A 15,301-nucleotide genomic window follows, 5' to 3' on the forward strand; every position below is an offset into this window, starting at 1 on the left:
CTGTTGGAGGTGTGTTTCGGATGAGACATTAAACTGGGGCCCGTCTTCCCTCCCAGGTGGATGTAAAATATCCCATGGCACTATTCGTAAAAGAGCTTTCCTGTAGTTCTGGTCAATATTTATCCCTAAACCATCATTACTAAATCAGATTATCTAGTCATTCTTCTCACAAATGACCAATCCAGATATGGTGCTGATTAAACCGTGGATCACATGAAGCTGGCAATAGAAGTTTAGCAGCAGATGTACACCAAGGCTGGAGTGCCATCATAATCCTGAACCGAATCAAACTGGGCAAAATTATTGCCCAATACAGTAAACTCTTGTTTAAACAGAACTTAATCATCCGGAATTCTTTAATAACCGGCAAAATGGATACTCAGAAAACAACACCTCAATAACCGGTAATGTTGCCGAGTCCGAGTCTCCCGCGGTGGCCGAGTTAGTCAGTGGTGATGGAGAGTGGAAAAGCAGCATCGTGTGGGTAGTTTTCCAAACCGCCACTACTCGGCATCTTGGCGCTGTCGGAAGTCTCTTCCGATCCAAACACCTCAATAACAAGTAATGTTGCCGAGTCTGACTCTCCCACGGTGGCCGAGTTAGTCAGTGGTGACGCTGCCGGTAGTCTCTTCCGATCCGCCATTTTTCTGTGTGTTTACATTGTGTCTCTCCATCTTTATCGTGGATTATCTCCCCCATCTTGCATTATGGAATTCCCAAAAGTTGGTCAAAGCAAAAGGAGGAGAGTGGTGTTAACTTTAAAACAGAAAATCAAGATATGCCAAAGACTAGAAAGGGAAGAGAAGTGTATGAACATTATGAATGAATTCAAAATCGGTTCGTCAACAATCTACGACATCAAATCGCAGAAGGATAAGCTGCTCAAGTTTTATTCAAGCTCGGAGACATCTAAGAGTGTAGAGAAATTGCGTACACTTCGTAAGAGCTGGATACCGTGCTTTATGAGTGGTTTTCTCTTAAGCGTTGAGAGGGTGTTCCGCTTTCCGGACCCATGCTAATCGAGAAAGCAAAGGATTTCTACGCAAAGATGGAGCTCACTGACAAGTATGCTTTCTCCGAAGGATGGCTAACGTGCTTCAAGTTATGGCACGGGATACAATGACTCGATATTTCCGGGGAGAAGAAATCAGCTGATCACAACGCCGCCGAAGAATACTGCGATTATTTCAATCAGATTGTGCAGCAACATGATTTGTCGCCAGCACAGATATACATTGCCGATGAAACTGGCTTATTTTGGAGGTTTTTGCCAGAATTAATGCTTGCTGGGGCTAGTGAGGCTAGTGCTTCAGGTTACAAGAAAAATAAAGATCGTGTAACTGTGCTAACATGTGTGATCGCTGCTGGATCACACCGGGTTAAACTTCTTGTTATTGGGAAGTATAAAACTCCCCGTGCATTTAAAAATGTGAGGCACTTAGCTGTTGAGTATAAAGCTCAAAGAAATGCTTGGATGGATAAGGAAATATTTTTGTATTGGTTCCATCATATTTTTGTTCCATCTGTGAGGGAACATTTCCATAAAATAGGGAAACCTGAAGATAGCAAATGCATTTTATTGCTTGATAATTGTAGAGCCCATCCGCATGAATCCGAGTTGGTTTCAGGAAATATTTTCACCATTTATTTGCCAGCAAATGTAACTTCTCTCATACAACCCATGGACCAGGGAGTTATCCAAAATCTCAACTGTCATTACAAGAAAGACTTCCTACGTAAACTGATAAACCAAGATGATAAAATTCAAGCATTTCAGAAGGAATACAATCTTAAAGATGCCATCTTTAATGTTGCATGTTCCTGGAACTTGGTGAAAGGTCACACTTTGAGACAAGCCTGGCGCAAATTGTGGCCTTCTGTAATGTTTGCTGAAGGTTCTTCTTCAGAGGAGGAATTTCATGGGTTCAATGTTCGTCCCAAGAGTACAGTAATGGAAATGGCTGGCATGGTGAAAAATGTACACCCAGCAAACCCTCTACGTCACCTCAGTGAAAGTGATATTGAGCAGTGGGTTGATGCAGATAGAGAAGTTGGCATTGTACATGTGCTAAGTGATGATGAAATAATGGAGAATGTTTTGAATCCAAAGAAAGAAAAGGAAAGTGAGATGGAAAGTGAAGAGGATGAGATTTATGAAGAAAAGAAGATTTCTTGGGCTAAAGCTGCAGATGGATTTGCTTTAATCCTCTAATTTGCTGAAAGGCAGCCTTGCTACTCTGCCCAAGAAGTTATGCAACTACATATTTTGCATTCCACCTTTCTACAAAAAAGGCAAGAGTCCACTAAGCAAGCAGACATCCAGGACATGTTTAAGAAAGCTTCCAAAAGAGTTGCAGCAGTGGAAGTGCCTGATGAATCTGTTGAGGTGGAAGTGCATGATCCTGATGACCCAGCTGGCATGGATATTCCTAATGAACCAGCTGACTTGGAATAAGTGTACAGTGAACTACAGTATACAGTAGTTTATAAGTTTAGTTTTAGTGTTAAGTAATTTAAGAGTAATGGATTACCCTCAACTGGCAGTACTGTACTTCAAGCATCTTCTACCATCCATTTAACACAACATTCTGTAGGTGAGTACCCAATTATACAGTACATTTCTTGATTTTTTATTTTTGTTTATTAAAAATTGCCTCGGTAGATATACCTCTCCATTATCTGGAATTTTTCATCAACCGGCACCATCCCGGTCCCATAGCTGCCGGATACGAAAGAGTTTACTGTATTTGATCTGCAAGACAAACAGCTACGCTGTACTTTGCTCAGGACTACTCACAATTTCTAAGGAACAGTGTTGACTCCAAAATCTACAATATTGGAAGAGTATGACTCCCAGAGCTCACATTCCAATTAACTGACATTCATATTCAAGCCTTCCCTGAATGCTACATTTTTGCCAGACTTGGCCAGGTTATCTTGAGGGGTAGGGGAAGTGGAAAGCAAAGAGCTGTTGAAATGAAGTTTGTTCCTCAAATCTGCTGTTTGTGGGACATTGCTGTGTTCAACATTGTCTGCTGTATTTCCCAGCATGACGGCACTTAAAAGTACTTCATTGGCTGTGAAGCACTATGGGACATCCTGCGGTCGTGAAAGGTGCTGCTATATCAATGCAAGTACTTTCTTTATTTTGTTCAAGTGTCCATACTTCTACCCTAGGAGGCATGAGCTAACTCAGCACAGCCTGAGGATTAACCCGAGACCTTCTGGGTCTGTATGGCTCAGTACCACAGTGGGCACTGCATTCACCCACTAAGCTGAGGATCTAAGCTGGAAATATTGATTGATGGGAGCTACCTTGCTAGGAAACACACCTACCAGTACCTACATGAAAAAGAATTGGTGAATGTTTTCCCCTTGTAAATACGCACAATGTTTAAGTCATGCCAAATGGCCTACTCCTGCTCCTATTTCTCATGTGATTCCTTGAATATCTCTAGTTGGTATGTTAGTAAAATAACAACAATAACCTGTAGAATTATAATTCACTTTTAATTAGACACGTGGATATAGAGTTACAGAAACCAAAAGCAACATGTTAGGATGTGTTGCAAAGTAATTAAATTACAGGACAAACACAGGCATTTACAGCTATTTAATAGAACAAATGACATTAAATTATAATTTTACAAGCATCACTTAATTTCTTTTACTACCAAATGAGAAAAGCCATTTAATTCCATATCATGTATACAAATGACCAATCCATATGGTGCTGACTAAATTATGGAACACATCAAGCTGGCAATGTAAGTTTTGCAGTAGTTGTGCACCAAGGCTGAAGAGAGATATCGTAATTCTGAACTGAATCAAACTGGGTAAAATAATTGCACAATATTCGGTCTGCAAGCCAAACAGCTGTTTTACTCAGGACTACTCACAATTTCTAAGAAGCAATGTTAACTCCAATAGCTACAATATTAGAACATTAAATTTCCCAGAGCTTGAATTCCAATTAACTGACATTCATGTCCAAGCTTTCCCTGAAGCACACATTTTTGACAGGCTTGGCTAGGTTATCTTGAGGGACAGGGGAAGTGGAAAGCAACTTTGTTCTTCAAGTTTACCTAATAGGTTAAATGAAGAGTGTTACTAATGGAATTCTGAGATGTCAGTGAGCTGTACAGATCTCCCCCAATGAAAGAGTTTAATATTGATGGGTGGGAGAAGAATAAGCTCCAATTAGAATATGGATCAAAGTCATAAGAATGCACATTTTCATATGGTTAAATTAACAACTTTGCACCTTATTTCAAGAAACAGCAGTTTGGGGGTCAATATGTGGCCTTTGCAATCCTACCAAATGTTATAAATATGTCTAACAGAGCCAGATCTGAACTTCTATTGCTCCCTTTGGTGTTCTGTTTCCAAGAAACTCCATAAGATTCAATTAGGATGTGATTAAGAGACGCTTACTTGTGGTTCAGCCTTAAAAGGGTAATTAGACTTACTACCAATAATTTGAAGAAGCGAAAATTCAGTTTTGCTGCATCTAACTCAGCAAAGTCGCTGCTGTCAGATACTATGAATTGCTTCCTGTTGGTTCAGATATCACTTTCTTTCTCTTCTTCATAATCTTTGTGTCACAATGTACAGGGCATAAATTTAAGGTCATCACAAAAGTATGAAGGGAGAGGTTAGGAGAATTTTTTTTATAATATAGAAGGTTGTTAGGACATGGAATGCCCTATGCAAAATAGTTTTGGGAGCAGAATCCAAAATAGCTTTTGAAAGTATGGGGGAAAAATTGGGATGCTTTGCGCCTCCTGTTAGCGCCCGGGTGCGGCACCACAAATGCCGACCGCGAAATTCAGCAGGAGGTTAGCAGCGGCGGTAGTGCACCACGGCGATGATGTCATCACCGTGCGCAATGCCCTGGCCGCAAACTTCGCTCACGCCCCCTGACCTACCGCCGGACGCTATGTCCGACAGGGTCAGGGTGCTGTGTTTGCAGCCAGGATGACGCAAATTATAGGGCAGGTGCCGGGCGGCCATTTTTTTTGGGCCGCCTGCCAGCACCTGCCTCCTTTCCCCTCCTCTTGAGTGCCGGGCTCTTTTGCCGACACCCTGCTCCCCGGTAGTCCAGAAGGGCCCAGGTGCACGCTGCGCTAGGCCCCTCCCCTTTAGTCAGGGGAGGGAGGCCTGCAGTACCGTGGCGCTATGTGCCGATGTTGTGGCGCTGCTGCACGTAGCACCGCGATATTCAATGGGAGCGCCTCAAGAGGGAGGGGGGGCGCTTCCAGTAGCGCCTCCTGCTTGGGGTGCTACCATTCAATTTTGGGTGCGGGGGCGCTAACTGTTTTGAGGCGCTAACTTAGCATCCCAAAGGGGGTGCAACCTAACTTTACCACTATGAATTTTAGAACAAAATTAATAGAGCCAACACAAGTGCGACAGGTCAATGGCCCACTGCTGTGTTCTAAAATCCTATGATTGTATGTACAAAGCACAAGCTGACTGCTGTAATCATTTTAATATTCTGGGAGAGATCACCATAATCAAAAAATATATAAATTGAACCATAGATGAATACAAGATAAATAAACTTTTAAAATTCAGAAAAATTCTGGCGTTTTGGACAGTTAATCTCAAACAGGAAATGATGTACAGTACACGACTGTCCAAGGTACAACTCTGAAGAAAGATAACAACACTAGCCTCAATCAGTCATTTTTCACACAAGGAATTCTCAGATGGAAACACATTCTGTAACACTGCTCAGTTAATTCCCAATTGTAATCTGGGAGAAACTGTGTATCAATACTGGAAGAGATTCTACATGAATTTAAAGGGAAAAGGCTAATAATGGTTGGCAGTAAATACTGTGGATGAGGGAAGTCATTCTAGTTCAGATAACCACAAATTCTCAAAATCTGAATTTACGATGTAAAACATCATGGCCTAAAAATTCGGTGGCGTTTGGGGCGCCAAGCTCGCCTGGGCGCTGGAAGTCCCGCCCCGGAAGGAGCCGGGAGCGCCAGCGGGATATTCAGTTTGAGCACCCCAAACGGAAGCGGGGCGCTGCTCGAGGCGCCCCGCGTCCGTCTTGGGGCGCTCAAACTGAATATCGCAGCGCAACGTGCCACAGCGCCACACGCTGCGGCACGGCGCGCTGTGGTACTGCAGGCCTTCCTCCCCTTCTTAAAGGGGAGGGGCCTGCACCAGCGCGATCTCCAATTGCGAGTGCCGGAAAAAGAGCTCGGCACCGAGGAGAGGTGCCGGGCTCTCGGGACATAGCCGGCACTGCCGGGGGCGGGGGGGGGATCAGGAGGCCGGCGTGAGGAGGTGCTGGCAGGCGGCCACCGAAAAAAATGGCCGTCCCGCACCTCCCCTTTAATTTGCGCCACTACTGCCAAAGGTAGGCCCCCCTGAACCGGTCACGATTTGCGACCGGCGCTACGGGTGGGGGGGTGGGGCGCGACCCAATATCGCGTTTGGGGCGGTAGCGGGGCGCTGCGCACACCGATGACGTCATCGGTGGCGGAACAGCGCTACAGGCTAACGCCGCCATTAGCGCCCTGCTAAATTTCGCGGGAAGCGTGGCCAGTGGCGCTAAAGCCACTGAGTGCCCTCTTTAGGCGCTAACTGGTGGTGCAGCCCACCGAATTTCTAGGCCCATTTGTCCAAGCATAGAAAAGCAGGGAAATGACAGAACTCCACCAGATGCAGTAGGAGAAGCCACCACTTTGAAATATAAACTGCTCCAATTTTTTTGTTGGAGAAACCCAAACTTTCCTGACTTAGTCTGAATTCAGATTGATTGGGATCTTTAATCCAGTTTTGATGTCTATTCATCAATAAACACAGATCATTGGAATCAACTCTGCACCTGGATATTGGGTGTTTGATAACATCTAGATGAGTACAAGTCATGAAACACTTGAATTGGTCACAAATCCCACTTTGCACCACTATGATTGCACATTGATATAATTTACTATAGAGACATCATTCAATGTATATTGTCTAAGACAGTCATTGTACGGCAGATCAGCATCTTTATGGAAGATAACAGCCAACACAACAATATGTATTGGAGCTATTCTGATAGCAAAGCAACATAAAATGCACAGTGCTTACACAATTCAAATCTACCAGTTTATAAACAATCTTAGAGACTTCAGAACAGAATTTTAGGTCTTCTCGTAAACGTACATTTTTGGCAGAAATTACAGTTCATATATGACCTTTTTTAAAAAGGAACAAACAAAGCAATGTCCCCGTTTGTGGTTTTTTACCCGTACTCTGTATTAAGTGGTCACCTATTAAACTAGCCACATTATTTCTGGTCTATTACTAAACTAATGGTTTGAGTGGCCAATTTTATTTACTCCTAAAGTAACTATAAATGAAAAACTTCACTTTAATCTTGCTGAATCCATAGCATTATTACAGATTTTTAAAAAGGCAATATCTGGTGTATAGAATTGCCTAATCCGCATTTTTGGGGAGTTGACTCAATTAGATATGTTTGTTGGAAAATAGATGAAGTGCATTTAAAAAAAAGTGTTAATTTATTAGTGGAGTTTTTGCAGCAAAATAATGTCTTCATATCCAGCCCATAACACAACTTAAACTATGGTCAAAAAAGACACTGAGCACATTGGTGAAATCTATACAATTTTTGCCTTTCAATCTTCCTCCCACTTGACTACTTGTTTTTAAGTTAGCCATGTATCTGACATGCAGAAAGCTAGCAACATGATTGAGAGACTCCAAACCATGCTACTGAGAAATTCACACAAGCATAATTTCTATCTACCTGACATGGAGTTCACACTTTGCCCCTATAAGGAGACACCCAATTTACTAAGTCCAGAAACCTTGGGTGTAGGTTGGCAACAGTCAAAGCTTAGGGCAACCAAGTGTGTGCATGGGGTAATGCTGGAGTTTAACCAGCTAAGACATTGCTGCTTACCAGCAAGCACTACTGGTAAACGTACCACTACTTGTCTAACCAGGGCTACCATATTTGTCAAAAGACATCAACTTACAAGTCTGCCAAAGAGGATTGCCATAGTTTCAACCATCCATCACCAGGCAGGCATGTCAGCTTAGAGCCAACTCTACTTCAAAAAGACCCCACTTACCTCTCCCTAAGGAGGATATAGTCATTAGTTACTTACATTTGACCATATGGAATTTTAAGAACATTTATTTTATCAGCAGCCTGTCATCATCCAGACAAAACTAGTATTTGGAAAACACAAAGCAAATAAAACCATATAATATGAAATTTTACTTGCTTAAAAAATGGAATCTAATTGTCCAGGTTGTACTTAAATAGCCTGTATTCTATAATTTACACCTATTACATTTTATCCTTAGAATTTGTACACGAGATGGTGTGACGCTCTATTTTATTTTTCTTTAAGGAATATGTTTTCCTCCTTTGCTGCTACTTTTGTCCCTTTCCCTCTCCTGAAGATATTTGATTTTGCTGGGTTCTGCTTCCACGGGCACTGGTTACCCTTGTTCTAGTAGCCATTCTTTATAAGACGGCCTAGAGAGTGAATATCAGCAGGCTATTTCACATAGTGGCATCTTAGCCAAAGCCCAATTGTGTCCTCATCTGATATCAATAAAGGGTCACTGATAATGATCAGAAGTGGGAACCTTAGCTGATTTTCTCCTTCTTAACCCAGGGATACAGAAACCAATTGTAGCTAATTCACCAAAGGCCATGGCTGTTTTTGTTTGTATGGCCTAGCAACCCACTGTCTTGACCAGCTGAGCCACCTGACAGGAAATAAAACATTTTATCACAAAGTGAAACATAGCGAGAAAAATCCTTGAGACACAAACCCTTAAATTTATTACTCACATCAATACTGTTGCACCTCACCTGCTTAAAGGGATACTTACAATTTGTACTGAACACTGGACTTTTTGATTGTGTGGGGGTGCATATGATGGGAGTAGGGAAAAGGCATTTTGCATCATTATCTAATTTAGAACAATTTGAAATCTATTTCCATTGTCTATCAGGTATATAAAATAAATGTCACCTAAATTGAGAGAATAACCTTGGTAACTTGTTGCTATTTCTGTAAAGTTTTGAATTACAAGAACATTGTTTTAGATGGTGAATAAATCTATAGAAAATTGAAGGTTCTTTGGTGCATGAGTGAATCTACAAACTCAGATTGGAAAGGGAACAGCTAATTTACAAAAAATAGACTTAAAGAAATTATCATTTATATCAAAATAAGGATAGTTTCATATAAAAAATAAGAGACAAAATAAGCAAAATATGCACAAGCAAATGAACATTTGAGCCCAAGTAATAAACTTGTACCTATTTTAGAAGCAAATGCTCTTTTATGAAAACTCATTGGTGGGAGTACAAGTTGATAAAGCTGCAAAAAATGCACACAGGATCTTAGGTTTTATAAATAGAGGCATAAAATATTAAGGTAAAGAAATAATGCTAATCCTATACAAATCACAGTTTAGAATATTATATCCAGTTTTGGGTGCTGGGGCATGGGGAGAATACAGAAGAGATCATTAAGGTGGTAACCAAGGATGAGAGGCTTTAATTATGAGGAGTAACTGGGACTCTTGATTAGAAAAAGGTTAAGAGGAGATCTGGTAGAGGTGTTCAAAATTATGAAGGATTTTGATCAGGTGAATCAAAAGAGCTATTTCAACTGGTCGGTGAGTCAGTAACTAGAACTTTAAGACCATCACCAAAAGAACAAATGGAAGACTGGGTGATTTTTTTTTAATGCAGAGGGTTGTTAGGACATGGAATGTCCTACCAGAAATGGTGATGGAAGCAGAATCCACAGTAGCTTTTAAAAGGGAAGTGGATAATTTTTTGAAAAAGAAAAGATAAAGTTAAAAGGATATTGGGAAAGGACAGGGGACTGGAACTAAGTGGAAAGCTCTTTCATTGACCTGGCAAACGGGGGGATAGGCCAAATAACCTCTTCCTCTTGTTAGAAACTAGGGGTGCCTAAAAATATACACGGCTACACGAATAATGCTGTGTTTAAATGATAAGTTTTGTTTTTCTGGAAAACTTGCATTAGAATTTGAGACAGTCTTTTTTTAATCAGTTAGATTAGGTGAGGCACATAGGATGGCCCTGCCAGGCTAGTTATCTGCTGTTTGTAAGTTAGGGTTTTGACTTTGTTAATGTATCTTTAATTTGGCCAGAGAAGGTCCAACCTATGTTTCTTTCATTATTATTAATAACCATATTATAATCTCTACAGATAGAATTTGGAGTTTGTTTAGCAGAACTGCTTGCGAAGATAATTAAAAGTTAATTAGGAAAAGACATAGAATGAAAGGAATTTGAGGAGGCTAAGGTATCCATCTTAGAATGGGCTATTTGCTAGACGAAGGTGAGATAGCAACTGGCTAAAGTGTGACAGCTCTGGCTGGGGCCATGATTAAGAGGGACAGGGTCAGACCTTGTACTTGCTGGGTCAAAGAGAATAGAGTCAAAAGAGATAAGACATGTATTCCAAAGGAAGAACCTACAGAAAGATTAAACAATAAGACAAATTGGATGAAGTAATGAGACTCCCTTTTGGGGAGGGCTTTCATCCAAGAACCAAGACAAAGGACTTGAGGTGTCATTGGTTGATGAAGTTTTAGAGGAACCTCTATAGGTTAAATGGTGTTGTCAATAACTTGGCCTCAGGCCCACCCCTAAAAAGAGAATAAAAGTGACACCCCAAGGGCTTGCCTACACAGATGGTGGAGGGGAGAGCCGAGCAGAACTTGCAGAGAGAAGTTGGGCTGGTCGAACACTCTTTTGAGAGTGCTCCCATGCTCACCATCGAAGGCCCTAGAGAGAGAGAGAGGCCAGAAGCCAGAGAACTGTTCATACACGCCAGCCGTCTATCCGATTGGGTCCGGTACCAGCTGCTTGTCACGGTCGTATGTTTTTGCTGTATTACTAGTGTGTTATATTCCATCCTAAACTCCAATTAAACACAATGTACCCACCATATTGGTTTGCACTCGATCCTGTTTACCAGAGATACGTGAATCTTTACAAATTGGCGAGCCAGCCAGGAGTGCAACAGGGTTGTTGTGGTCGAAACGAGTTGAGGACGGGTTCGGTCTATATAGGTACTAGGCATTGTTATCAGGTTGTAAAGTAAAAACAAAATGGCAGATGCTTATTTTAGAGAAAAGATTGCGAACAGTCTTTCGGATAAGTTAGGGGCTCCGGGGGCCCAAGTAGTAATCAGAATAGTGCAGGGTGATGAGAAGAGTGAGAAGAGTTACTCTGAGATTTGGGGTGAGATAGCGTCCCAGGTGGGTGCGAAGAAATGTAAAGTTAAGGAAGCCAGAAATAGGCTGGCTTACATGGTCCACTTGTGTGCTCCTGAACGACAAAAATGCACAACTTGAAAGAGACTTACAGGACTGGCAAGGCCGACACACCACAGTCTGTATGCTTCTCCATCAAGAGTAAGCCTTGGCAGATGAAGCATGACGTGCTTCATGACGCCACCATCAGGTGTTTGAGGATAACAAGGCTTTAAAAATAAAAAATGAATCCCTGATCTCACAACTTGAGGACGCCAAGGGGAGCCTTGAGAGAATTACTTCAAAAAGCCCCTCTAGTGAGCACTGACCATACTCACTGTGAATTAAAAATTATGGAATTGAAGGGAAAGCTGGGGAGACAAACAGCTGCTGTTGTGGCCGTTAGTCGCCTTAAACCAGGGGATCCTGGTATTAACTGGGACAATCTAACAAGAAAAGCCCAGTGCAATAATAACCCCATTTGCCAAAATAGTCCCTCAACCTCTGTGCCTCCGCCTCCCTATCCAGGACAAACTGCCCTGGTAGAAACCAAGTAGGTTAGTATAGTCACTACTACAGGTAGACTATCCTTTATCCGAAAACCTCGGGACCAGCCGTGTTTCGGTTTTAGGAAAATTTCGGATTTCGGAAGGTGCGCGAAAACACTTCGGTTTTCAGAGGTAATTCGGTTTTCGGGAGTGCGGATAAAGGATACACTATCCCTTATCCGAAAATAACGACTATAAATACTGTAGTTACAGGGATAAATACTGTAGTACAGTTTATTTGTAAGGAAAGCATTCAGTAAAACTTCAAACATGTACAGGTACAAACTAAGCTAAATACCTGTACATAAACATGCAATAAAGGTACATTACATCTGGCTTGAGGATCTTGGAGAAGAGGGTACATCAGTGTTGTCATCATTGTCATCAGGTTGGAGTTGGACATCTGAAGATGGGCCAGGAACAGGATTCTCAAGTGATGAAGCATGACTACGACAGACGGCCTTTTTAAAGACTTCTTCCAGTGTCATCTGTCTCATTAACATTGACTTCTGTCTAAGCAGTCTCTCTTTAATTGAGTAAACTTGCATAATCTCTTGCTCACTGATAAATGCACGTTTTTCAAGGCCAGCAATTAACTGATCACACATTGTCACCATATCGTCTATGGGGATTTTTTCACCTGTGTTCACAATGTCATCATCATCATCACTACTGTCCTCATGCTTGTCTTTATTTAACACCATTTCAGCAATTTCCCCATCACTCAACGAATTCACAACAGGTGCATCATTGTCAATGTTCAGCACTTCTTCGATGTCAGCTTCCTCTAACGTATTTACACTTTCGGATGATAAACCTTTGGCGTAAGTGAGGAGGTTTGATATCATCATCTTCTCCTGACTGACAGGAAATCCTTCAAACTCGTCATCTGCAGGTCCATCTTCATGAAACATCATTGAAGGCCAAAGTCTGTGCCAAGCATTTTTTAATGTTGGTTTGTCAACATCGTTCCAAGCATTAGCAACTGCATAAATGGCATCCTTAACATTGAATTATTTCAGGAAGCTTTGGATTCCTTCGCCTCTGTTGATTGCATCAAGCATAGAGTTCAAAAAAACGTCTTTATACTTGCTCTTCATGGAGCGTAAAATTCCTTGGTCACAAGGCTGTATTAAAGATGTCACATTAGGGGGAAAGTTAATGCCGAAAACATAACTTTTCACAAGAAGTTCAGGAGGGGGATGTGCGGAGCAGTTGTCCAGGAACAATAACATTTTGCAGTTTTCTTCCAGTCCAACTTGCCTGCAATGAGCTCGTGTCGCTGGTACGAAGTGGTTATTGAACCAGTGAGAAAATATTCCTCTGGTTACCCATGCTTTCCTGCTCGCATAATAATGCACAGGTAAATTGCATACACTTTTCAAACATCTCGGATGTTGGCTTTTTCCAATCACTACCAACTTTAACTTGTGTGTGCCTGCAGCATTGGCACACCCAAGAACAGTCAACCTGTCCTTAGCATCCTTAAAACCTGCTGGTGCACTCTCATCAGCCGTTGCTAATGTTTTTCTAGGAACGTAGCGCCAGAACAGAGCTGTTTCATCAGCATTGTAAATTTGTTCAGGACCGAGGTTTTCATCCGATATTATTTTTGCAAACTCATCAATGTAATTTTCAGCTGCTTCATGATCAGCAGAAGCTTTTTCACCACAGATTTTCAGATATCTTATACCATGACGCTTCTTAAATTTATGCAGCCAACCTTCTGAATATTCACACTCAACTTCAATGTTCAGTTCTTCATGGTATATTCTAGCTTGCTTCATGACCATCAAACCAGTCAGTGGCACACGTTCACCTCTGCGTTGTCGAATCCACTCAATCAGCACACGGTCAAGATCTTCATTTTTTGCCCTATGCAATGTTTTCCTAATTTTCATTAGTTTATGGTCATCACTGTCAGTGTAAAATTTCAACAACTTGTCTTTCTGTTTCTTTAAGTCATATACGGTGATACTTCCCACACCATATTCTTCAGTAAGATGTCGCACAGACACACCACGATCAAGCTTCTGCAATAACTCCACTTTCTGCGATATCGATAATGAGCGATGCTTCCTTCTCTGCTTCTCACTGTTACCCATTGGGGTATCTGCAGCTCTTTTTAGCATTTTCACAAATTGTTAAAAGCCAGCAAATATCTAAGAGAGCAGCAAATATCTAAGAGAGCTGCAAATATCTAAGAGAGCTGCAAATATCTAAGAGAGCAGCAAATACCTAAGAGAGCAGCAAATAGCAGCAAATATCTAAGAGAGCAGCAAATATCACACAGAGCAGCATAACACCTGCGTGGGTCAAGCATCGGCAGCGTCGGGTCATGCTTTGCGCCACTTTCGGCTTTCAGAGGTTTTCTGGTTTCGGATGTGCGGATAAAGGATGGTACACTGGCCTAGAAATTTAGTAAGGCCCCGCCAGGTCTTTAGCGCCCGAAATTTAGCGCTCGCCCGGATTCCCGTAGCGCCCGCCTGAAATTCAGTTGCGACGGGCCAAGACGGAGGCGGGCGCTATTGCAGGGTTTGGCCGCCTCGCTTGGGGCGATGAAAGTCTATTTCAGGCGTCCAGCTGCCGCTGCGCCACCCGATGCGGTGCGGCAGGCTGGGGTACTGCAGGCCTCCTCCTTCTCTTAAGGAGGAGCTGCCTGCAGCCGTGAGATCGCCGCTGGATTCCCCCGGCACCACGGAGAAGTGCCGGGCTCGCGGGAGTCAGACAGCAATGCTGCAGGGGGGTGGTGCAGGAGTCTGGGGAGGGAGGTGCGGCCATGCGGCCGCCGGGAAAGCGGCCGGCCGCCCCTCCACCTTTATGCGCCGGCCTCTCGGAGCTGCAAGGCCCCGTTTTTCAAACGTTGTTTGCGGTCGCTGCGGGCGAGGCGGCCGCAACTGAATTTGGCCTTCGGCATGGAATCGCGTTGGAACCGGGGCGCTGCGCACACCGATGACGTCATCGGTGCCGGCGCAGCGCTACCGGCTAACGCCGCTGTTAGGGATCAACTTAATTTCGGGCACTAAAAAACTTCCGGCGCAACCCACTCTTTCGCCCCTAAGTGGGCGCAAACGCGACTGAATTTCTAGGCCACTATCTCTTATCCGAAATTGGGTGGGGTTCGGCGGGGGTGGGGTACGGCGGGGGGGTCGGGGGTCGTCGGGTTCGGCCGGGGGGTCGGGGGTGGGGGTCGGCGGGGGTCGTGGTCGTGCGCATTTTGGTTTTCAGAAGTCATGCTTTGCTCCACTTTCGGCTTTCAGAGGTTTTCTGGTTTCGGATGTGCGGATAAAGATTTCGGTTTTCAGAAGTGTGGAAAAATGCTACACTGTCCCTTATCCGGCTAGGCCTGTAAGTCGTGCGCCACTCTGGTCATGTCGTGCGCACGACTTACGCTGACCGAAAAAACCTTCGGTTTTTAGAGGGTTTCGGTTTTCGGAAGTCCGGATAAAGGGTAGTCTACC

This window comes from Somniosus microcephalus, chromosome 2 (assembly GCF_052327205.1).
Source record: "Somniosus microcephalus isolate GS21.2 chromosome 2, FLI_Smic_1.0, whole genome shotgun sequence".
Classification (NCBI taxonomy): Eukaryota; Metazoa; Chordata; class Chondrichthyes; order Squaliformes; family Somniosidae; genus Somniosus; species Somniosus microcephalus.